This window comes from Rhagoletis zephyria, unplaced genomic scaffold (assembly GCF_001687245.7).
Source record: "Rhagoletis zephyria isolate East Lansing unplaced genomic scaffold, Rhagoletis_zephyria_1.1 Rzeph_scaffold_00299, whole genome shotgun sequence".
Lineage (NCBI taxonomy): Eukaryota > Metazoa > Arthropoda > Insecta > Diptera > Tephritidae > Rhagoletis > Rhagoletis zephyria.
Genome location: NW_016157383.1, coordinates 105,853 through 131,982, shown reverse-complemented (window position 1 = coordinate 131,982; position 26,130 = coordinate 105,853). Strand labels below are relative to the sequence as shown.

General features: G+C 40.3%; 1 long non-coding RNA gene across 1 annotated transcript; it reads right to left on the bottom strand.

Annotated features, from left to right (window-relative positions):
- On the bottom strand, nucleotides 1-25,187 carry LOC108358820 (uncharacterized). The gene is made up of 3 exons (XR_001846835.1): nucleotides 25,089-25,187; nucleotides 167-179; nucleotides 1-12 (listed from the first exon to the last, which is right to left on the bottom strand). It is a non-coding gene; the product is annotated as an uncharacterized LOC108358820 (long non-coding RNA).
- Nucleotides 25,188-26,130: the final 943 nt, after the last annotated feature.

The window sequence follows — 26,130 nt, the reverse complement described above, 5'->3', positions numbered from 1 at the left end:
CTTAATATTTTTCTGAAATATTTCGGTGGACGCCTTAAAATATAATAAATTTTGTAATCCCGGCGGAAAAACTGCAACTTACTTTGGTGATGCAGTCTAATGTACATACATACGTATGGCTGCATTGTGGCGCCGCCGGCAAAGCGACAATAAAAACGAAGAAAACAAAAACAAAATCACTTCAATTTGACTTCGAGACTTCGCTGGAATTCTATGAGCATACTTAAATACATAACTACACACTTAAAGGCAAATCTCGTACAAATGCCTATTGTTTTTGCTGTTGTTGTCACGTTTTTCGTTTCATCGAGTTTCAAATCACTCCCGCCGCTAAAGAAGTTTTTACTTTAATAAAAAATTCAATTGAAAGTTATCTTTTTTAAATGAAATAAGTTATTTTCTTTCAATTAATTGCCTGACAAAAAGGGTTACCTTGATAGGGTAAATTATGTAATAATATGAATGCATTATAAATTTATATTTAATAGAATTAAACTATTTCTAAAAGTATCAACCACTTTTGTGCATCATAGACAAAAATATGAAAAGATAAGCTAATTAAGCTACTGGGTTCATACCCCATTTATAAAGGTTATAATCCTTTTCTTTTTATTTATTAATAATTCTGCTGAAATTATATTATTTTTTATTTTAATAATAGGAACAATAATTATTATCATGATACAAATATTTAAAGGGAAAACCGCTCGCTCAATTCGTCCCCCACTGGGTTTTTTTTTGACGTTTGCTAGCATTTTGAGTTTTCTCTCTCGAAATGCTTCTAATGTCAAAGAAATTCAAAATAAACAAATGAAAATTTATGATTTGAAATATTCATTTATTCAGAAGTTGAGAAAACTAAAACAATTCGAAACGAAAAATTAGTTGCTGCTTTAACGGCTGCCCAAATTCCTTTTCCTCTGCAAGCAAAGCAATCTAAAGATCCTCAAGTTCCCGCAACTATCGTATATACAGCAAAAATTGAACGAGGTTTGTGGTGTTATGAAAACGGATTTGCCAAAGTGCCCCTATGTATGCTCGACTCATTTTTTGCCACACCACCTGACCCAATGTAAGCACAAGATAGTTCTTTGCAAAAGTGCAGTGCCGTTAAGGTAAAATATCTTCAAATGCATGCCAAAAGCTTCGCCTTAACATGCGGGCAGAAGTCCATTACAGACAATTGCTTCCGTTTATTTATTTACATATGCATGAATATGCAAATTTTGTTGTTTCGACAGAAATATATTTCTTTAGTTTGTTTGAAAATAAAAACGAAGAAAATGCGAAATGACGGCGAGAGAAATTTTCAAAATGCTAGCAAACGTCAAAATTCTTAAAGTTGGCTCTCAGCGATTGTACCTTATAAATATTTGTATCATGATTACTATCTCATCTAATTCTTGGTTAGGTGCATGAATAGGTTTTTTCCCCCTAATAAGAGATAATAATTTAATATCAACAGAAGCCTCCCTTAAGTACATTTTAACTCAATCAATTGCATCAGCTGTATTATAACACTATGCGACAGTCAAAATCGGGATGGGATGAAACCAACGGGAAATGTTATATCGGTCAAAAACAAGTTATACGTGTCCCGGCGTTTCGCTGGGTCACGTCTAGGAATCGAGATATATATATAACTATCATATAGGGGAAATTGTCACCTTTGGTGGTCTTTTTTTGACATAACTCGAGAACCATTAGTCCGATTTTGCTCAAACAAACTTAAAAATTACAATTCCTTTAATCTGTTCATATAACGTTTTTCTATATAATCAACAGTTTTGCCGGTAAAAATAAATGTATGAAGAAAAAAAATATTTTTTGCTTAAAATATTAAATTTTTTTAAAACTGTTGATTACATAGAGAAACGTTATATGAACAGATTAAAGGAATTGTAATTTTTAAGTTTGTTTGAGCAAAATCGGACTAATGGTTCTCGAGTTATGTCAAAAAAAGACCACCAAAGGTGACAATTTCCCCTATATAATAGTTATATATATATATCTCGATTCCTAGACGTGACCCAGCGAAACGCCGGGACACGTATAACTTTTTTTTTTACCGATATAACTTTCCCCGGTAGTTTGAACCCTTCCCGATCACTGACCGCTACCATAATTTAATATTTAATAATTTAATTATTTATTCATCTTTATTATTAAAAAGTGGAGCAGCACCATAACATGATAAAAAATTGCTCCTCTTGTATTAATTTCTTATACTAGTTGAAGAAATTGTATTTATTTAGTAATTATTCTTTCAACAGTAACAGGTTCATTAGGAGGATTAAATCAAATTTATCTTCGTGAATTAATAGCTTTCTCTTCAATTATTCATCTAGGATGAATATTAACTGCTATACAAGCTAGTGAATCAACTTGATTAATTTATTTTTCCATATACATATTCATTTTTATCTTTTAGATTAATTTTTATATTTAATAATTTTAAAATATACCATATTAATCAAGTTTTTAATTCATTTTTTAATTCGAAAATTTTTAAATTTTGTTAATTTTTTAATTTGTTATCTTTAGGTGGACTTTCATCATTTATTGGATTATTACCAAAATGATTAGTTATTTAACTTTTAATTGTTAAGAATCAATATATGTGACCTGGTCTACGAAAAGGGAGCTTACGTGCGAAAACTAGTTTTCTGTGAAAAAGCTGTTAAAAGTAAGCAACTCGTTTCGTCAGTTTCTCATTATCTCGTTAATTGTTCTCCGCGCCGGACGTCCAGTAAGTGTTGTTGTTGGTCCAGTAAGTGTTGTTGTTGGTCCAGTAAGTGTTGTTGTTGGTCGGTTTTGTTCATTACCAATAAATTATATTTTGTCGTATTTTTACTCTTCTTTCTCTACATTTTTAGTACACTTCTAAGCAAGTTAGGATTTTCTGCTTTTCACCACGTGAAAAAGCATCTCATCTTCCATCCGAATCAACCAAAAAGTGAAAATTGATTTTTTGACACCTAAGCCCCCTTTCCGTAGACCAGGTCACATATCTTAATAACAATAATAACTATAATATCTTTAATTACATTATTATTTTTTATTTACGTTTATGTTTTGCTGCATTTATAATAAATTATTCTGAAAATAATTGAATCAATAATATACAAATAAATAATTATTCATTTAAATGTATATTATTTTTTTTAACATTTAGATTGATCCTAATTTCTTTAATTTACTTTACTTTTTAATTACAAATAAATTTAGCTATCTAAATATTTATAAAAGGTTTTAAGTTAAAAAAACTAACAACCTTCAAAGTTATAAATATAAGTTAAATCTTTTAAGCCTTAGTAATTATTTTTACTCCTTTAGAATTGCAGACTACTATCATTATTGACTATAAAGCCTAATTGATTAAAAAGAATTAATTCTTATAAATAGATTTACAGTCTATCGCCTAAATTCGGCCATTTAATCGCGACAATGGCTATTTTCAACAAATCATAAGGATATTGGAACTTTATATTTTATTTTCGGAGCTAGGGCCGGAATAGTAGGAACCTCTCTTAGAATCTTAATTTGAGCTGAATTAGGACATCCAGGAGCTTTAATTCGTGATGACTAAATTTATAATGTAATTGTAACAGCTCATGCTTCTGTTATAATTTTCTTTATAGTAATACCTATCATAATTGGGGCTGGAACAGGTTGAACAGTTTATCCCATTCTTTCATATGTTATTGCTCATGGAGGAGCCTCTGTTGATTTAGCTGTTTTTTCTTTACATTTAGCAGGAATTTTATTTTATTTTAGGAGCAGTTAATTTTATTACAACAGTTATTAATATACGATCAACTGGAATTACATTTGATCGAATGCCATTATTTGTATGAGCAGTTGTATTAACTGCATTATTATTATTATTATCTTTACCAGTATTAGCAGGAGCTATTACAATACTTTTAACAAATCGAAATTTAAATACATCATTCTTTGATCCTGATCTTGGTTTTATTGTATGAGCACATCATATATTTACAGTAGGGATAGATGTTGATACACGAGCTTATTTTACTTCAGCAACTATAATTATTGCTGTACCAACAGGTATTAAAAATTTTAGTTGACTAGCTACATTACACGGAACTCAATTAAATTATTCTCCAGCTATATTACTTTAGGATTCGTTTTTCTATTTACAGTTGGAGGTTTAACAAGAGTTGTTTTAGCTAATTCTTCAGTTGATATTATTCTTAATGATACTTATTATGTAGTTGCACATTTTCATTAGGTATGTTCATCTCGAGAAACGTAGGATACTCTCGTACTGGGTGGTCAGATCGATCACAGACGGGACACGTGACCGAGTTTTTAACCGCGTACATTGACTTAATTCCCCTTTTGTCACCTGATTGGGTACCTTCATTCTTGTGTCGATTGTAAGACTCCGATTGTAAGACTCCGATTGTTGTTGTTTTATATTTACCTTGCTCGATGTGATTAGCATGTGGTGCTGTTAATCTAAGAAACTACAGAATTTATCAAAGGTTGGGATATCACTTTGCTTTCCCATAGCTCGGTCCCACTCCACACGCAAATTTTTCGGCAACTTTTTAACAGATAGTAAACAAGAAATTGGTTTGGGCTATCAATATTTACACCTAGTTTCTTTATTGAACTTAGACATGACCTAAAGGTTTGTGTAAAATGTTATAAAGATATTTGATCGCAGTGACCCATGTCGAGTTGCTGATCGAGCACATCCATATAGTGCATGAACAGAATCCTCTTATTGTCGTATTGTTTGGATAACATTTCCCACGTCTCATGGTAGTTTTCAGCGAGCAAACTCAGGTGTTGGATGTCATGAGCTGCATCACACGATAATGAAGTCTTAAGATAGTGGAAACGCTGTAAATCGCTTAGGTTGGTGTTCTGATAAATACGATCCAAAAATACTTCTTTAAAAGATGGTCACTCAAAAATTCTAAAATTCACTTTACATTTTCTAAAATTCAATTGACGTTTTCTAAAATTCATTTGACTATTCTAAAATCCAATTGACGTTTTCTAAAATCCAGTTGGCTATTCTAAAATCCATATTACGCCTCCAAAAATCAATTTACTACTAAAATCCAACTGACTCTCTCTAACATCCAATTGACCCTCTCTGAAATTAAACTTGAAATGTTGTAGTGCTGCCACAAAATAGTTAACCGAGTTGGAGCGTTCTTTTGCAGTTCGCTTACAAAAGATGAGGGCTGATAAATAATAAGGCAATTTTGACATGGTACGGTTTTTTATAACAAATAATTATTTACGTGACTAAATGACTACACTTTCTTGAAATTTTTATTTTGATTTATGCAAAGTGGGGGCATATTGTGTCATGGATATAACTCAACAAAAAGTTTAGCAGTTTTCTGTGCAAATATTCGAAATTTCTTGTTCTTAATTTCGTGCCTACTAGACACTACAATTAGCAACACGTGTATTTGCTTTATTAAATTTATATTAAATGCGGTTATTTTAGAAGATTTTTCTGCAGTTAAAAAAAAAGAGTCTCGCTGTATTACCATCGTTTGTGTTTCCAAAACCCGGTTTGGGCTGATCAACTATTAAACCCAAAATTTCCTTAAATTCTTTTTGAATTCCTAGTTTGGTTTCGGAAACGATCCTTTTTTCAGAATCAGTTCTAGCCACTTTTTAGAGGTAATTTGTATGCAATATGAAAGAGGTTTTCAAAAAACCTAGTCCAGCCGGGGTTTTGACATGACTTCCATGGACATAAGTTTCATGGAAATTATCTCGTGAAATTACTACCATCGATAGATGTTTGCCCCATGGAAGTAAATTCCGGCATTACTTCCACAGACCCGATTCAGAACGGCCTATAGTCCACTTAATTTCGACCCACCCTAATATTTAACAGGACGTCTTTATGTATTATGATTGCTGTCGAACTACTTATAGTCCTGTTGACTATGTTAAAATATCCCTTCGATAATTAAACAGTTCGACCAGCAACCGTAACAAAAAACAAGAACGGTTTACTTACTTGTTTTCCGAGAATGAAGCAAAGAGGATGTTTTCCAGCCACTGTTCAGAATCTTGTGCATATGCATTTGCATTTGCATATTCGTTGCATTTGTAAATTCACGACAATTAAATGCACACGGTTGCCATGGCAGCCAGCATAAACTTTGCAAATACAATTCCAACTGCAATAAACAAAAGTTTTGCTCTCCAGGTACTTCCATTTTAGTGCTTATAGCAGCCCACGCCAGCGTTTCAATTTATTGCGATAATCCGGTTCCTTTTTGCTGTATAAATTTTTATACAGACGAACCTAATTTATTAATTTTTCGTCACTCATCATCTTCAAAATTTATGTAAATATGATAACACATTTGTAGTATAAATCGCAAAATATTTACCAAGCCGCAAAATTTCTCTAACAAAATGTAGTATTTATGCATCTATACTCAAGCCACGAATGTAAACAATTTGAAGTTGGCTACCTATGCAAGCAAACGCATGAAAGTAGAGAGAATTCAACTCTGTGCGCATTCAAATGCATGTTCGAATTTTTGGGGTTGAATTCAGGGGTTCATCCCATAAGAACATGTGTATACAACTAAGCTGTCAAACGCGCGCATACGTATATACACGCATACGCTTGTCTATGGAGTTCTAGGTATATTGTTACCTTTAATATTTAACATAAATAATTTTTAACTATTTCAGCTATTTGGGAATATATTTTTCCCTTTCTTTCCACCACGCGAGCGAATCTCGATGTCTCTCCAATAAATCTTCTTGAATATATTGATTACCCTCAACTATGACAGACGCTAACAAACTTTTGTGAGCTTACTTAGATTTTTTACCAAAATTACTGCAAAGAAAATTGCCGTTTGTTTGATCCACGTTGTGTTCCGGTAAATTATCATTTTGAAACCTGTTTATGCACTGCTCCTCAACCATTCTCTACTCCACCATTGTAAATTTCGCAACCTTCGGCGACGCTTGTTATGAAAATATATTTTAACGATGATGATTGAGTATCAAAGTATCGACATAATTTTTTCAATACTCATCGAATACTCAAATTGCTCAACAGTATTAAATACATACTATTCGATACTCGATACTATTCACATCACTATACACTTCACGATTACCTGCAATTGGAGTTTCAGCTAACTCTGAATTAGGATGTTGAAATTTGCCACACTTGCTAAATTCGGTGTTACTTTCTAAAACAGGTAATAAAAGATGAAGTAAAAAATAATAACTTACCCTTTCGTACTTTACCCCGTCGTTGAAAAGTTAATTATCTTCAATATTTATGATTTCTAATGATTGCACTATTTTCGAATAAAATAGCTTTGTTAGTGTCTACGCGATATCAGCAACCACACGTCCCAACCTAGAATTAAGGAAAAAGTTTATTTGATTGAACCTATTGTATTTATTTATTAAATTCTCATACTTACCAATATGTGTTCAAGTTGCAGTATGTGTTGAGATGTACGAAGTAGAAATGTAAACAAAGCGCAAAGGGTTGCCGGTAGTTGGACGTGTGGCTGCTCAAAAATCCCTCAATATTGTTAATGGCAGCATTTGTTACTACTTCTGAATATCGAGTGCCATTATTTTACTTCCACTTCGGTTTTATATCTATACCCAAAAGCTGCGAGCAAATTGAATTTGTGCGCGAAAACCAGTACATTGAATTAGTAAACTTTTAAAACAAAGGAAAAGCCAACAAAACCCTAGAGAACTAAACGTGAATTGTAATTGATGAACGAAAAATTAATCTTAAACCCGAAACGGTTACTTAAAGAAAAGTCAGGCAGCAAGCTGGCCGGATCAGCATCCAGGTCATCTGAGCCAACGCCAAGGAGTCCGTACAATGTCACCCGCCGTCATTTTGTTCCTCCTTGGCCAGTATAAAGAATCAGCATTAAGGCATCCACACACCTATGCGATTCTGTCGCAACGAATCCGCACCGTTTTTGATGCTACTGACGTTACTGCTTCGAAAACGCAAGTACGCACACATCTGTGCGATTTTGTCGCAGTAAAAACTGTCAATTTATAGACAAACAAAAAATATTAAAACAAAAAATAAAATTCTTAACTTTTCTACAGCAAATATGTTTTGTTTTCTTACGTTCAATTTTGTTTTAGTATTGTAAAATACTTCTATTGACCTTTTTTGTTCTCAAAACGCGGAGTCTGCGATTTCGGCACGACCAAAAGAAGAACTGTGAATGTTCGAATAAATCGCTGCATCAAAATCGCGTGTGTGGTTCCTCATTTAAAACTATGGTCGGCATTGTTGTAAATTTTGTCGGAACAGATTCGCACCGACAGAATCGCATAGGTGTGTGAATACCTTTAAATTAAAACATTTCACACATTAGTTAAATTGTCCATACAAATCGTGAGTAAGGAAAAATCATTAACTAACTCTTGCGGATCGCGATTATTGTTATTAATTATTGATCTCAAAAAAAAAAACAAAATTCACTTTATAACCTCATACTATATGTAGTTCTCTTAAATTGCGCCATTTTTAATTGCTCCTGATTATATGTACACAAAAAAAAATAAAATTATCGCAGTCACAAAAAAAGGCTAACTGTGCTAACTTGTACCCACATATACATATACGCCTATATACATACACACAATATAAAAAATTGAATATTTGTGCTACCTAGTAAACAAACGCACAAGCACACAAAGAGCCTACAGTGGGACAAATAGTGGTTTAAATTATAAATTTAATCTCACACTATAGGCTGGTTTTCGTTTCAAGAGCAATACTGTGCCCAAAAAAACTCTATTTTACAAAGCGGCTACAGTAGAGCAAGAGTGACACATACGCACCTAAAAATAAATAAATTGATTAAAATCAAATAAATAAGTTTTGAGGAGTTACTAAAAAAAATCGTTTAAGAAATGGTGGGTACAGCACAGGTGGAAGATAAGTCTAAAAGTCCTGCAAATAATATCAGTGACGAAGAGAAAATGCAAGGCACCTCTTCCGACTCCTAACGCCCCATGCGTGGGGGTGCGAATGTGGTAAAGAAATCCAAACCAGCACTCCCGCCAACCAAATTCATATCTGAAACTGACAATTTCTTGGATTATTGCACTCGTTTTCGCTCAACCCACATCCAAGATAACATAGATAATTTCTGTGGCAAATATAGGTCTTGTCTCATCACTTATGAGGATACACAGGCACAGATTGGTGACCAGATCCAACTGCTTAAGCAAGTAATCATCCCCGCCTCTCCCATAAGTTCACCACAGCCCCAAGAATATTTCGGTATGGATCTAAAAGTGTCGCCTTGCGACACTCAAATTTTTTATGGGGGTTATGAGCAATGGCCGTCCCTTCGTGACATGTTCACGGCGGTCTACATTAACCACCCAAAACTCTCAAAAGCTTTAAATTTTGACCACCTTCGGTACAAAACGCAAGGCAAGGCAGGTAAGATAGTAAAACAATTCCCACTCAGTGACGATAACTTTGACTTGGCATGGGAAGCATTGAGATCCCGGTATGAGAATAAAAGGGTTCTTGTAGATAACAAACGAGTACTCATGGATTTAAAGCCCATACTAACGGAGAACGGTGAGGAAATCCAAAGACTGCAGCCATCCGTGAACAACCATCTCCAAATACTAGCAACCCAATAAGTCTCGACAGAAAGTTGAAACCCCATATTAATTTACCTGGTAACCTCGAAACTTCCTGAAAATGCTGTTGCTTTATGAGAGCAATCGCTGAATTTGCGGAAAGACCTTCCCAACTGGCGCAAATGAACAGTTTCTAACCACTCGGTATGAAGTGGCGAAAAGGGTGGATCCATGGCACCTAGCCAAATCCCGACAAAATCCTCCTACCACCAACTTCTCCAGACCGCCGCCTAGCAGAATCAACACTTTTTCAAACCCGGGCAACCCAAACACCTCACAACAGATTTTTCGGCCAGGTAAATTCCCATATGGCGGAGCAACAAAAAATGTATGGTTGCAAAATGTACAAAAATTCTTCTCACATGCTCCAAAGTTGCCTTCGATTCAAAAAGTTATGGTGAGAGAAAATCGACTTCGTGAAATCTGTTTATCGCAGGCCCACATGCTTAATGATTGCCCCAGTACAAGAACGTGCTTCCACTGCCAAGAGCGTCACAAAACAACGCTTCACAATAGTGAACATCCGGCCCAGAGTTCCAGAACACAAAGAACGACGTCCCAGGTAGCAACAATTTCTTCTAGCATTCCATGTATGCAGCCCTCTAGTGAAGTGCAAATTTTAATGGCCAGCCCTCTTCCTCAGGTAAAACGCACATATAATCATTTCTTGCTGAAAATGAAAGCAAAATAAGCAAAATACTCCTTCGCAGCGCCATTGTATCAGTAGAGCATAGAGGTGACCTCTTCAAGCTAAGGGCGCTAATTGACCAAGGGTCTGAACGCAGCTTCATCTCAGTCAGAGCCCAGACCAAGCTGGGACTTCTATGTCAGCATTCCAGCTTTGAAATCTCGGGCGTGGGAGAAGGAGTTGTTCAAACTTCGCACAAACTGCTCACTGATACTAATCTCTAACGACCACAATATAAAAATTAGAGCCAAAGCTATACAGCCCTGTTCTGCAATCCGAGTCCGAATCGCATCGGAATCGGAATTCAATAGTGTTCCACAATCCGATCGGAACTTTTGTTTCGAACTTAATATCGAATCCGATTGTAGAAAAAAAGGAACAAATCTCCTACTTGTCAATTGCGTTCTGAAGTGTCAAAATTCATTTGAAGAAATTAAAAAGTGAAAACTAAAATGATTTCAATGGTTTATTAGCTGTTTTGCTCAATAATGAGCAGCAAACAAATGAAAAAGTGAGAAACAATTTTGCGCGATCGCAGCAATCCCATATAATTATCGGACTCTGCGTAAGTAGTCTGCAAATAACTGTTTTCTCTTTTTCTATTTCAAAGTATAAATTTATATTTTACACCTCTATTGCTCTCCTCAAGATTTTGGGTGACTACGCAAAAAGTTCCATTCCTGGGAGCAAAGCGAATGGATCAACATCGCTTTGGGAGGGAGCACCGTACCATTGCCGACGTTACCGACACAATGTTGTGTACATGGAGTCAGTGATGTAGGTAATGCTTTGTCTCCACTGAGAGATCTACCCGTTAAGATTTGATAAATCCCCTTACTAAATCACAACCGTCTCCATTGTCACAACGAGATATGTTTGACGTTCACATTTTTAAATAATTGACGTTTGCTTACGTACGATTTTATAATACAGTTGCGGAAATGGAAATACAGACATATAAAAGGAAGATACCAGGAGCGGAATTTCATTATGTGAATTTATAATATTATTGGATTCTTATTCGTGGTAAATATGTATAATATATAGTTTGGGAAATGTAACGAATGGTACGTAATTCCGAATCATTTTCCTGAATTTAAGAAAAAATATCAAAACGGAATAGAAAAACATTTGCAGAAATAAAAATTGTTAAAGAGTTGTTGAGGAAATAAACTCTCTTCTTCATAAGAGGGAACCGAAAATCCAATCGTTGACCATTGGCATATCATGAGCTAGCAAATATGACTGCCAATGCATTTCAGGAGTCGGATTGAGTTCTAGAGGATATTTGGTGTAATGTTATCGAAGCAGAACCATTACCAAATTTTATAAATTTTATGTCGCAGTACGTAAAAGATTTATAGAAAGCATATTATCATAAAATATATATTCTGATTTGTTGTTTTTAAAATAATATCTTCTTAATTTATTACAACCACAGTTATGTAAATATTAACATTTGCCTTTAAACTCATTCAAAATATAAAAACACGCTTAAAATTATGAAAATTCATGTTTTTTTTAGTAGGCTAGATTTCAATGTCCGCAACTGTATACTGAAAATAACAACGTCATTTGACTTATGGCATGTGAATTTGTGGTTGCCACACCCAACAAATGCATTTATTGTTCAATATTATTGAAGATTTGACGAAGATTTAAATTAAATCTACTGCCTTTCGAGATGTAAATTGATATGGTAAATCCCAAAAGATTCAAGGTTTAATCTCCTCAGAGGGCTAAATCTTCATCAAATCTCACAGTGGAGACATAGTATAAGGATGTTTATCTGTGGATTAAGGATCGAGATGGTGATCACCATTCGTGGTTATTGGGCGATGGCGGGTATGCTCTGGAACCTTGTCTGTTGACACCGTATATAAATCCATAGCCACGGTCTAGCCAACGCGCATTTAATCAAACACATTCTTCGGCACGTAATATTGGAGTTCTTAAAAGTCGTTTTCAGTGCTTATTAGTAACCTTGCAGTACAAACTATGAGAGGTTGTGAATATAGTTAATAAATGTGTTGCCTGCATGGAGGCATATTAAATGAGGTAGACGTGATTTTGCCATCTCTCTTTTGAACACCGACTATAATGTCAAATGATGAATAACTTTTAACCCATTTCAAGTTGGCATTTTCTATTTTTCATCAAAAATTCAAAATGCGTGCTGTGACTTCTGTGAATTTTTTTGTTCTTCGACCACATCCATTTATAGATACATATTTATACAAAAATGGAAAGGAGCAGGAACTGGCAGCGTTGGGCTGTGTGTGGCAAGAGCCAAGAAGTTAAAGTGGTGTTGTACTTTAAGGCGGCTTGTTGCGAAGTTAGAACAGCTTCGATGGGAGAACAGCTGCGGTGTTCAATTGGAAGATTCTTTCCATGTCTGTGAAAACCATTTCAACGCGAATGATTTTATTACTTGCCCATTGCAGGCAAATATCTTTAAGCGTATGCCTTTATAGCAGTTATGGGCGCTGCCTTCCCCCCCCAGGAAAACCTCTTTTAAGCGTTTTATACATTTTGTATAGGCGCGTTCTGAGTAAAAGCTCTCTCTGCCCATCGCTGCTTTATACCAAGCTGCCTGAAATTCCTGAAGTACACGAAAGTTCAGAAGTGAGACCTAAACTGCAAGAAATAAATAGTTTCTTACAAAATGATCCTCACAAAAGCACGTCAGGACCTAGATTTACACTAATATACATACATTCATGGGTATGTGTACATGAATTCAATGCAATGATTCCATACAATGAAGTTTCAAAACGGAAATATACCTGAACAAATTAAGACAATGGAAGACACTATATCGGCTAAGTCTTTACAAGCCTCCCTTGAAAAAATTTTTACTAAAGGGCAGTTAAAAAAACTATCAAGAAATTGTTAAGAGTTAAGTCTTCATATAAATTTAGAAGAAAATATTAAATAAGTTTTTTATAGCTGCCGGATGTTTTTTAGAATTAAATATTTAAATAAGAAACTAAACGCGCAAAAACATTGGGCGAATAAACACAAAAAAAATGTTTAAACAGTTCCATAAAAGATTTCTTTCATTTTATTTACGAGTTATTCGTTTCTGTCTATATGTATACATATGTGCATATAAGATGCAAATGCAATCAAAATTCTTTGAAGGTAATATTGAAAGAATTCTTAAAGTTAGTATACGTACATACATATGTATGTATTTATGCTGATATTTTCCAATTGATGCTAGTGTGTACCAAACATAGCATTCGAACCTCAAACGGTTAATTTGTTTGTTTACAGTTTTTTCACATTATAACTAGCTACAAGAGAGTTCGAGCTAGTTTTCACTTCTCCCTTATTAAATATGCCTTGGCCTGCATAACATTTTTCGCCACTACAGTTCTGAATTTGACTATGAAGAAGTTGAAGAAAAAGATAGCGAAGTATGTAGATAGTGAAGCACCAACAGAAATTTATTTGAAAAGTGAAGCACAAATAATTGGAAACGAAGTTGCGAATAAAATTACCCTTATTTAATTAAAACGAGTTTTGTAATTAAACAATAAACAATTTACGCAAAAAAAAACATTTGAGGACTATTTACTATTTTCAAATTCGAAACGCTCTAGCTGCAACTCAAGCTGTTGTCGCAGTATAGTTTTTTTAAAATATTTTTTTCATTATAACTATTGTCAATTTTAATTCGTTTACTTACATTTTTCGTTGTTCGCCAAAGTTTAAAATGATCCTTTGATCATTTACATTTATGTTTTTGGTTTTAGTTTTGTTCTTTTTCTATTCCACTGGCTTTTACTTGATCGGAATATTTACGAAAAAAATTTCTGATACTCGGAATGCACAACATCAACCTCCCGATAGAATTCCGATTCGGAGTGAAATAATATCGAATTGTCGGAATGTAGAACACCCAACAATCGGAAATAAATCCGATTCCGATTCGAATCGGATTGCAGAACAGGCTGGGCAGGTATTACCACGACTCACAAGATTACTCCCAAAGTTCCAGTTGAATAACGAACAAAGAGAAAAATGGTCTCATCTAAAATTAGCGGATCAAAACTGCCGTTCTCTCTGACGAATTGATATCGTATTAGGCAGTGATCTCATAGCTCAAATAATGCTAGATAGCATCGAAAAAATATTCCACACTTTGCTGGCACAAAATACTATTCCTTTACCTCCCTGAACACTCTGTCAGGTTTTATTCAATGCATGAAAAAAATCAGGTTCCGGCCACTCACTTAACGATATATTATGCACCGATAATTTTGTTATTAAACTGGCGCACCTACAAATACGTTTTCAATGGCGACGTTGAAAAAATGTACCGCCAAATACTCTTACAGTCTGATGATTAAGACTACCAGAGAATCATTTTTCGCTCCTCCGAAAACAGTCCAGTAAAGGACTTCAAGTTGAAAACTGTCACTTTTGGTGTAAATTGTGCACCTTTCTTGGCTATACGTACTCTTCACGAGCTCGCCAAAGACGTATACGCCACCCATCCAAAAGCAACACCCATATTGAAAATCGAAACGTATGTTGACGATATCTTATCAGATCTTTATCCCAGGTCATTCAGGCCTTCCGCTTTGCGGATTTCCCCTTGAAAAAAAATTACGGCAAACCACCCAAACATCCTTCATAATATTAGTGAAGCGGATTTTGTCGTCTGTCGCAAGCCAAAATCCTTAAGCTTGAAACACATTGGAAACGACGGGCTACGGACCACAGCTATCAAATTATTTTAACACGTACTCTTATGTAGATAATTATTTTGGCGACGACACGACAACACTGCGACTAGCCAAAAATGTAACTATGGCCAGATTGGATCTATTTCTATTTTTCTAGCGACAGATAAGATTATTCCTCTTTCTTTATGTCAAACTCAAAAAAATGCATGTTTCGCTGACGCGTTCAAAAAAATCATGTCGCTGTCGACAAGGCGTTTAGATTATATAGATAAAACCTTAATGTCGTGTCGTGAGGTGATGTCGTTTTTGATGTGTTCAGAGCTTTATGCAAGACCTGTGGAACCGATTGGGATGAGCAGGTCAAACCCATACGCCTCACCAAATGGTTGCAGTTTCCAAAAATCTACCAAAAATATCGGCCATCCAAATTCCACGATGGATTAAATATATCCCGGAGCAAAAAGTCGTACTACATGGATTCTGCGACGCCTCTAAAAAGGCCTATTGTGCCCACTTATATGTTGGCCGTCAGCCGACAGGTGTACGAAAGGTCGTCCCTCTTTGGGGGTGTCTGTCGGCCGCATGCACGGCCGGAAGTGAGGCTACACTCTCCACGCGGGGGCGGCTGAAAACAGGCAATAGCTACCGTCATGTCTATGGCTATAGTGCTGGTGCTAGTGGTAGTCGGGCGGAGAGAAGAAAACTCTTGGGGAGGAGAGGCTGATATTAGATGACAGTCGGGGTGATGCGTCTGACATTGGTCTCACACCATTGCTCGTATCGCCTTCTGAGATGCCTCTCTTTCCCATAAATTACCCCAACTCCAAGGTGGAACAGCATATGCCGAAGGATGCATGGCCAAGCGGGTGCCTGGTTCCTAGTATGCGGACTCTGGATACCGGTCGTCATCCAGTTATAACCAGACTTGCCGTGGGATCGGGATTACCGCGGTGTACTTTTCCCATTTCCCGTTTACTCGTGGGAATCACATGTTAAAACAAAATAAGAAAAACCCAAATAATGAGCCAGATGGAGCTCCAATACCATCACTTCCGAACCAAGCCTGCACGGCTGAGGTCGGTCCGGCTAGGTCAGTGGCTACCTCCGGCGGAGCCATTGGGAACGCAAATGGAGGCTCAGAGGTGTCTTCGGAAGCCATTGGGATTATTAATTCCTCCTATCTAACAGGAGTTCCGGAATTGGTAGCCGGACCTTTGTCGAACTCTACTGCTGGAAGTCTGGTGACCGAAGCTTCTTCGGACTCAGAGACTGACAGCACTGTTATCCTCGACGACATCAGTGTATGCTCTGCTGCCTCAGGGCTAACCGAAGTCGGCACATTGGTGCAAGGAGTAACTCTAATCTGGCTTCGTACTCTTCAACTCTCGAGAAAGGAGAGTTTTTAAGTGAGCTCTAGACCGTGGCAAGTCTAGGGAGTAGGCTCTACAAATAGCCAAAAACATCTCAACTTCTGACGGGAAGCTGAAACGGGTGCACTCCGAGGAGCCAGAAGCCCCGACAGGCTCATATGGGGCCAATGAAAGCTGCCTACAGTAAGGTGGCGAGTAGCGTCGAACTGGGCTTCATTCCCGTTGACCCCGCCAACAAACAACTTGGATAATAGATGTCGTGATTGAGCGATCGGGCACTGATATAAAGCCAGAGTTTGAGAGATGCGTCCCTCGAGCTGGGTGGCTTCCTGTCGTCTGCTCGAACGCACAAACCGCGACATAGCTAGGGCTACACGCCGAACATATCAAGGCCAAGAGTGGTCTTGATATTTCACTCGTTGAGGAAAGTAGCTAACCGACGAAAAGGTTCTGGCCACCATCGCAGCCCAGAACCATCTCTCAACGGCGTGCTGGAAGGTTTCATGAATACAGGCGTAGGAGAAATTTCTGCACTTGGTCATCGAATCGTATCATGGTAAAGCTTACTGCGGCTAAAGGTAGGATCGCCTACAGATATGGGCACGTTAAATTGCTGTTGCGAGCTAAATACCAGAAACCGAAAGAGGCGGATGTCACAGAGCCTGCGGAGGAGGCTGGGGAAGCTTCTGCCCAGGCTGAACCCGAGCTGGACGTGCTGCCATCTACCAGCGGGGCCGCCGGGCATGCTGGCAGCTGGCACTCGGCCATGACAGTAGAGAAAGCAGCCGGGGTGAGAGCTCCCCAACCAATTTCGCAGACGGAGACCTGTGCTGGGGAGGTACCTTAGAGACAAGGATCCAAATCACTTTCAAGCAACAGTGTTACCTCAACAGTTACTGGATCCGTGGCCTCGAGTGTGACTCGACAGCCCACGTTGATTGCCACCATTGGGCGACAAGAAGACGTGGCTTCCAAGCCAGTAAAACCCACCACTAGGTTAGGTTAGGTTGATTGTGGCAGACCCCACCAGGGGTCTCACTTAGACATTAATTGGGTTGTCCATTGCGTTACCACATTTACACGAGTTCTTTGAACGGCAACTAAGATATTCTGTGTTAGAAAATAAGAGAAGCGCTGGGTGTTCAGAACAAAGTTCCGCAGGCAGCTGATGTCCACTCCGGAGATGTTTCCTGGAGTATTGAAGAAATGAGCACCGAGGTGCTTAAACCTTAGTCTTGCGAATGCCAGGCAGCTGAGAAGGAAGTGCTCAGATGATTCCACCTCATCTTCCAAACAGCTGCGACAGTAGGGATCTGTGACGATGTTAAGTCGCACCGCGTGGGTTCCTATAGGACAATGTCCGGTCAGTACACCTGTGAGAGGTGGCGCTTAGCCAGCTGCAGAAGCTCCCTTGATCGCCCGCGGTCGACAACCGGCCAGAAGGACCTTGCAACTTTGCGTTCCCACGACAGTCGGGTCTACGTAACCGGAACGACCCAGATTTATATCTGGCCAAGGACTGTCACTCCAGCAACACTCCCCAAAATCTCTTTGGGGAATTTGTATGCTGTTACAACAACAACCTTGCAACTTTGCATGTCGGGGTTTTTGCCCAGCGCTCGCTGAGCCGACTGTGAGCCCATCTATCCAGAAGCAGGCCACAGGTTGCCAACGGAACTCTTACGCCCTCCTATCCGGGGCAATGGCCTCGAGGGTGCCCTGCCTAGCCAATTCATCAGCCCTGCAGTTTCCAGTGATGTCACTGTGTCCCGGTACCCAAATCAGCTTGATTTGGAAGTATTTCGAGGCACTTGAGAGAGAGGTCAGGCATTCGCCGACCAGTTTCGATCGCACCATAAGCGATCCCAGCGCTTTAATTGCCGCTTGGCTATCAGAGTAGATATTCACCCTCCTTGTTGGCAGGGGGTTGGTGCGTAGCCAATCGGCTGCCTCTTTTATAGCGGCCACCTTAGCTTGAAAGACGCTGCAGAGGTCCGGCAGTCTGAACATAAGATCTATCGAGAGTTCCCGACAGTAGACCCCTCTACCGACTCTCCCGTCCAGCTTCGATCCGTCCGTGAATATGTTAACCTTAGGATTACCAAAGATTATTTGTACGAAGTTTACCAATACCCACCCGGGTGACCCATACACTTTTGCTCGTGTTCCGGACTATACTTATGTGCTATAGCTTATTATTGCGGAAATTTTTTTATTATTATGACTATTTATTTGATTTGAAATCGCTGAAATATATAATTTCATTATATACTGAAAGCTTCGATTAGTAATGAAGTGGATTTTATATTATTTTCCTGTAAGTCGAAACTATATTGCAGAATTTAAGCCTACAAAAACAAAAAAATTTCAAGGTATTTAGCGGACTTAACGCCAAAGGAAACCTATCAGAAAAATTTGATATTGTTTATGCTAAGGCTAAAGTTGGTCAATGGAAACGACTCATAAGGCCACGGCGATTTAATCAGCTATTGTCTTAACTTCGCTCTCCTTATTTTCCTTATTATTTATGAAAGTGATTCAAAGTGGCCGAATGAGCAAAATTACTCGAAGCCGTTATTTTCAGTGAGTTTATATATGCTAATAAAAATATAGTACATTTGAAAGTGATTTATAAATATTTATTATGAGTGGAATTATATTTAAATATCTTTCTGCAGCAGCTGTTGCAAGGTAAGCGAATATATCTATTGCAAGGTAAGTGAACATTTTTGTTTTCTTTGATCATAGGCTTTCGTACGAAGATAGGGAAGCATATTATCGTCATTTGGTTGATGCTGACTCTGAGCCGGATGAAGCACATACAATCCTTGAAAATGATGATAGGGAGGATAGTGTACATATTGAATCAAATGCATACTCAGATATGGAAGTGGGACCGTTTGAAGTAGAAATAAATGACGAGACAAACAGCGATGAGGAGGAAACCACAAATGAACAAATATCAGCTCTTTCCGATGATGAACGTTTTTTCTCTTCTAAAGACGGTACGAAGTGGTCCAAGCACCCTCCTCTAATTAATCGCCAAGCAGCTCATAACATAATACGAGANGTATGTACATATGTATGTATGCATATGGAGAAATATACGGTGGTAACCCGGGTGGGTATCGGTAAACGGCGTTCATAAAATGAAAAAGTCAATAAAAATACACATTTCGAGTTTAAAAAAAAATTAAATTTAAAAAAAAAAATTTGCTGGATAATCAAGAAATGAAATTCTGAAAGGTCACCCGGGTGGGTATTGGTAATCCTAAGGTTAATTGGACTCCTGTTCCAGAGACTGCCATTCTCCCATTCGCTCCTTGGAGGAATGTGCGTGGAGAAGGATCCGTTTGGGGCCAGCCTCGGAACACGCCAGTCCAATTCTTCCGGAAGGAAATCGAAACTTTTGATAATCGTCGAGTGGCCGTGTGCTGTGTTCAAACAGAACCCAGAGTTTTTGAGCCTGATGGCCGAGCGGACCGCCGTTACTCTTCCCGCGATGTCAACAGGTGCGACGCTGAGCATAGCGTTTAGTGCTAGAGTTGGAGTGGTCCGGAGCGCCCCGCTGTTTCCAACGAGGGCCGCCCTTTGCACGCGCTCTAGCTTCCTAACAAGAGTAGACTTTTCCAGTGAATTCCACCAGACAATGGCCCCATATAACATGATTGGCTTCACTATGGTTTCATACAGCCAATATATCACTTTTGGAGAGAGCCACTGATGCCTTTTTTTATTATTATTATTATTGTTAGGCTTCCATGATAACTTCCTGTCCAGGATCACGCCCAGGAACTTGACCCTGTCAGAAAGAACAAGGGAAACACCTCATATCGAGGGCATGAGGCACTTTATACCTCCTGGTGAATAGTACGAGCTCCGTCTTTCCAGGATTTATAGCAAGTCCACAGCTAGAAGAACAGTTTGTGACCAAATTCAGATACCCTTTCATGAGATCATACAGAGTGTCCAGGAACTTTCCCCTGACGATGAGGGCCACATCATCCGCGTAGGCAATAACCCGGTATCCTCTCCTTTTCAACTCCTCCAAGATGTCGTTTATTACGACTATCCAGAGAAAGGAGGAAAGGACGCCTCCCTGCGGGGTGCCTCTGCTCACTTTACGCTGGTCAGAGGCATTTCCCCATTCCGCTATGACAGTTCTGTCGTACAACATGCGAGAGATGAGCCCAACTAAGTGGCTCTCGACTCCAAGCTTAGTTAGCGCTCTTACTATCGCCCCAGGTAATACATTATTAAAAGCCCCCTCGATATCAAGGAAGGCCCCGACTACAAAGTCTTTGTTCCTAAGATACTCCTCTATGACTTTAACAATTGAGTGCAAGGCAGATTCCACGGATCTACCTTTTATGTACGCATGCTGAGAGAGGCTCAATCGCTCTCGAGGAATCCTGTTTCATATATACAGGTCAATGAGCCTCTCAAAAGTCTTCAGTAAGAAGGAGGAGAGGCTGATTGGCCTGAAGTGCCTCGGAGACACATGAGAGCTTTTTCCTGCTTTGGGGATAAAGGTGACCCTCACCTTCCTCCAGGCCCCCGGGATGTACCCCCTTTCTAGGCAGCTCGCATAGATTGGGGTGAGCCAGCGACACGAGACCTCGACAGCATTTTGCAGCTGCGCAGGAATAATGCCATCCGGTCCGGGGGACTTGAAGGGCGTGAAACAGTCAATCGCCCAAAGCAGTCGGCGTTTCTCCAGTAGTTCACCGGAGAATGTTGGGCAGCCAACCGTACCGAAACCGGTAGGCTCACACGGTGTGGGGTTTGCTGGGAAATGAGTGTCAAGGAGTAGCTTAAGCGACTCACCTCCGCTCATGGCCCAGTTTCCCTCTTCGTCCCTCAAGAATCCCAAAGGTACAGGACTCCTCGCAAGGATTCACCTAAATCGAGATGATTCGTGACAACCTTCTACTACTTCGCAGAAATTTCTCCACGACTCAGTTTTGGCCTTTCTTATCTCGGACTTATATATACCCAGTCCGACCTTGTAGAGTTCCCAGTCGGAGTGTTGTCCACTCTTCCTGGCTTTGTTGAAAAGGCGCCTGCTCGACGCCCTAAGTTCCGAGACCTCCATCGTCTACCATTTCGGTCGGACTTTGCCCAAGGGCCTGCTCAGCGGGCATGAGCTTTCAATGGCACACCTACAGGCTGATGTAAATTTCTCTACCGAGTCCTCATTCGAGATTTCAGTGCTTAAGTTTACCGGAGGGGCCTCTGGGAGTAGTTCCCACAATTTTTGGCTGTAGAGGTCCCAATTTGTTCTTCGTCCAGATAAAACTGAATATATCTATGGTCCGAGAAGGAGTGATCCTGAAGAACCCTCCAATCGGAAATACGGGATAGTAAAGAAGACGAAGCAAGGGTAAGGTCGAGGACCTCTGGCCGCAATGATAAAGGTCGGTTCGTTACCTCTATTACAAATACCTAAGTCCTCACTTAGAATATAATCAAAAAGAGACTCACCTCTTGCGTTGTTGTTGAGCTTCCCCAGCACGAGTGCCTCGAGTTTGCGTCGGATCCAATGATAATATCGACTTTTCGTCTCCTCGCTTCGGCTATGGTCTCACGCAGCAATAGTGGAGGTGGTTCCACCTCGTCCTCATGCGCCATATATGCGGAAACAAGCCAGAGCTCTCTGGCGCCGTCCTCCAAGCTAACCGTCACAATGTCCTCATTGCTGAAATTAGGTAAAATTATACATTGAAGCCGACCGTTCGTCGGCACAAACAATTTTCTTATGGATGCCGTGATGCCATCCAGCATTCTCGCATCTTGGAGGTGGTCCAGAGCTTCCTCTAACCACCCTTAAGAAGACAGAGGAGATGGCTGTTGCCACGCGCCTCCAGTTTTCCCTGGATATGGCGCCATCTTCCCTGCTTCTATCAATGACCCCCAGGGTAATTGATCCCGCCTGCTTAGCGATTTCGCTAAACAGGACAGGTGCACCCCCAGTCCTAGGTCTCTTTGCCCCTGATTTTTCTCCCTCTTGAGACCTCTGTCTCTTAGGGGCTGCACGAGATGCACTCGCATCTCCTTTGGTCGAACCCTTTGTACAGCCATCCAGACCACGTAGCACCCCTTTGGCCCACTCGAGCGTTTTAGCATATTTCTCAGACAACTGAGAAACATCCTGACCGCCGTAGCGTGCCAAAATCTTGGTTGCCATGCGTCTGTCTGAGTACGCCTTTCGACCCGAGGAAGCCTGCCGTTTGGGATTTTCAGTAGGCTGCTTTTGGGGAGCCTTCGAGGACGCACCAGGAAAGCTAGGTGAGGAGCCCGAACTGGTGCTGGCGATTCCGTCGAGCACCCCACTCAACTGCTCACTCAACCCTGCCCCCTGTGTAAAGACCCTAGGTGAGGAGCCCGAACTGGTGTTGGCGATTCCGCCAAGCACCCCCCTTACCCGCTCACTCACCCCTGCCCCCTGCCTAAAGACCCGCGCAGAAGCCGGTTCCGGCACTTCTGCCCTCCCATTTGTGACAGCACCTGCCCCCCAGAAACAGTTGCATGCGTCGGCTCCGACGCGCTATTGCCTCCCGAAGGACTTTCCGTTAAGGACCCCCCAAAAATACGATAGATAGGACGGGGCGGTTTCGCCTCGCCTACCGTGGGTGGTGCGGAAACCCCCCCTGATGAGCCAGCTTTGGGGGTCGGTTTGGACTCCCCGCCACCGCTCGAACTCTTTTTTATTTTATTGCTATTTTTGTTTTTGTTTGTGTTTGCGTTTTCATTTTTCATTTTTCACTGGGTCCCCACTCAGAGCCGCTATCCAAAACCCGAGCGTGTAGTCGCCTTAAAATGGTCCCATAGCTACCTCTGACAAGACTATGGCGAGGGTTGACACATGCCCTTATGGGGTCATGTGTTCAGAGCCGACCAGCGCAAAGACGGGAGCCATCTCAACCGCACCTACACCACCAACTTAACGGCGACGGGAGTTGGAACGTACTCTGAGGCCTGCCAGGGTTTTAACGGGACGGGGGCAGTTGCAGCATTAGCCCACCAGCCATTTCTGCTGAGTGTCACCTCAGCATACTCAGGTGGTAGAATACCACAACCACCAGCTCAGGGATCAACAAACCCACCACTACCGTACGACCAAAACGGACCTGCGATGCCAGGGAAAAGGGGTCCCGACGAGACAAAGAGGAGTGTCTCGTTAAAGCGTCGCTTCAGCGGAAGAAATTAGCATCTTAAGGGTGCTACAGGCTAACCTACATCATGCCAAGGGGGCCATAATTGATAGGTTAGCCAGCGAACGGAAATTCGCAATAGGTCTGCTGCAAGAACCTTGGTTTAGCGGAGGCCAAGTAAGATGACAGGGTAGTTCAGGTAGGTCAATCTACGACCGGCTTGGGGTTACTCCCTGCGCCGCCATTTCAATTAACGACAAAGTCAATAACACACCTCTTACTCCTTTTATTTCCATACCCTTTCAGCGGCTGTAGTCGAGGTGTCGACGATGGGTGGGGTGCAGGCAATTGTCCTCGCATCCGCCTACTTTTCTGGTGACGTCCCCACTATACCACCATTGGAGGACCATTGGAGGTGCAGCAGCTCGTCGAATTCTGTCGACGTACAAATTGCCAGTACATTATTTGTTGCGATGCGAATGCCCACCCCATGGTGTGGGGCAGCTCCGATATCAACGAATGGGGTGAGTACCTTTTAGAATATCTTTTACAAAATAACATAGATTTTGCGAAAATGGGTTGCAAACCCACATTTATTACTGACGTCAGGGACGTCTCATTCTCTGCAGCAGATCAATTTCCGATTGTATTTCGAATTGGCAAGTCTCGGAAGAAGCATCGCTCTCGGGTCATCAACACATAGTCTTCGAGATCCCAGGGTGATCTAAGCTTCGAGGCCTGACTTTTCAGCCCAGGAAAACTGAATGGGCCCTTTCCAAAACCTTAGTAAACATTAGGGCAGACTCGTTGCTAACCACCATTGACTCAATCGACGAAATGGAGGTCGCAGCGGATCTGCTTAACAGAGTTCTATTGGAATCCTTCCATAACTGCACAGTTACTTGTTCCACCTCGATGAAACGTAAGGTTCCCTGGTGGAACGGGGAAATGGATGCCAAGCGCAAACCTGTCAGGAATCTTTTCAACAAGGCCAAAAGGACACATCGGTGGGACGAGTATAAGGCTTGTCTCACTTACTATAAAAAGATTATGAGGCGCTTGAAGAGGGATTCATGGAGACGACATTGTGAAACAGTATAAACGTTGCCTGAAGCCTCGCGTCTGCATAAAATTTTATCAAAGGCGTCTTCCAATGGGATAGGCCTGCTAAGGAGGCAAGATGGCACCTTTACAAATAATAACAGGGAGACTCTAAATCAACTACTCCAAGTGCATTTCCCAGGCTCATTGGTGGAGCATGATCTGGCTCCATCTTTGACAGGGATATGGTACGGTGGGTGGTAGAGTCTTTTGAATCTTTCAAAGCTGCGGGTGGTGATGGGATCTTCACAGCACTACTGCAAAAAAGTATTGAGGATATAATTGATCCCCTGATCTGTATATTCAGGGCTAGTTATTGCTGGGAATACATACCGTATGCTTGGAGGCAGGTGTCCGTTTATTTATTCCAAAATCGGGCAACAGGCACCTTGACTTAACCCCCTATTATGAATTTTCATACGATAGACGATAAACGCGTGCAAGCGTATCGTATGAAATCAGTTCTCATATCATCGTATTCATACGCCCGACAGATGTATTGTTGTGAATGGCTGTGGTTTTGTTCACTTCTTATTGTGAACCAGCATAAATCAGCTAAGCTAATAATCGGATTTCATATGACCACATCGATTCGTAATAGAGAATAACATAATGCAAGCGTCTATCGTGCATCGTACAAATTCATAATAAGTAGGGGGGTTGGCTAAATTATACAGACCTATTAGCCTAACTTCCTTCACTCTCAAAACTTTAGAGAGACCCTTAGACCTCCATATTAGGGAGGGACTTAACACTTTCACTCCTTTACATCACGCACAATTCGCGAATGTTAAAGCGAAATCAACGGATTCTACCTCGGTTTCTCGGAAGGCTGTTCTGGTACCGTTTACAAAAGGTATAAACCGAACCTTGGTTGGGTCACTCTTGGAGGTACAGTGCTCGAATACTCCGATGAGGTCAAATATCTGGGGATATCGCTAGATAAGAGACTTAATTGGAACTCCCATCTTGACAGAACGGTTGCCAAAGCCACACGACTCATGTGGGCCTGCAGAAGACTTTTTGGTAGGAAATGGGGCTTGAGCTCAAGGCTGATTGAGTGGTTCTACCGTATGATCATCCGTCCCATTGTGTCCTATGCATCCATAGCGTGGTGGCAAAAGACAATGCAAAAAACTGCCATACTTCGCCTTAACAAATTGCAAAGATTGGCATGTCTATACGTCACCATCCTCTCCATATTTTTATCCAGGAAACAGCAGCCACGGGGAACTGCAACTTTGAATATCTAACGACGGCTTCTTTGTAAAGAAGCTTCATGCAGGCATTCTGGGGAAGATACCAGGATTGGAAACATGCGGAATCTCTGATTCCATGACTAAGGAGGCCTGTTTTGGCAAAAAAATTCCAAGTCATAATCCCCGATCGCGAAGATTGGGGAAACGGGCTCCCTGCCCTTGATCACAGATATTTAC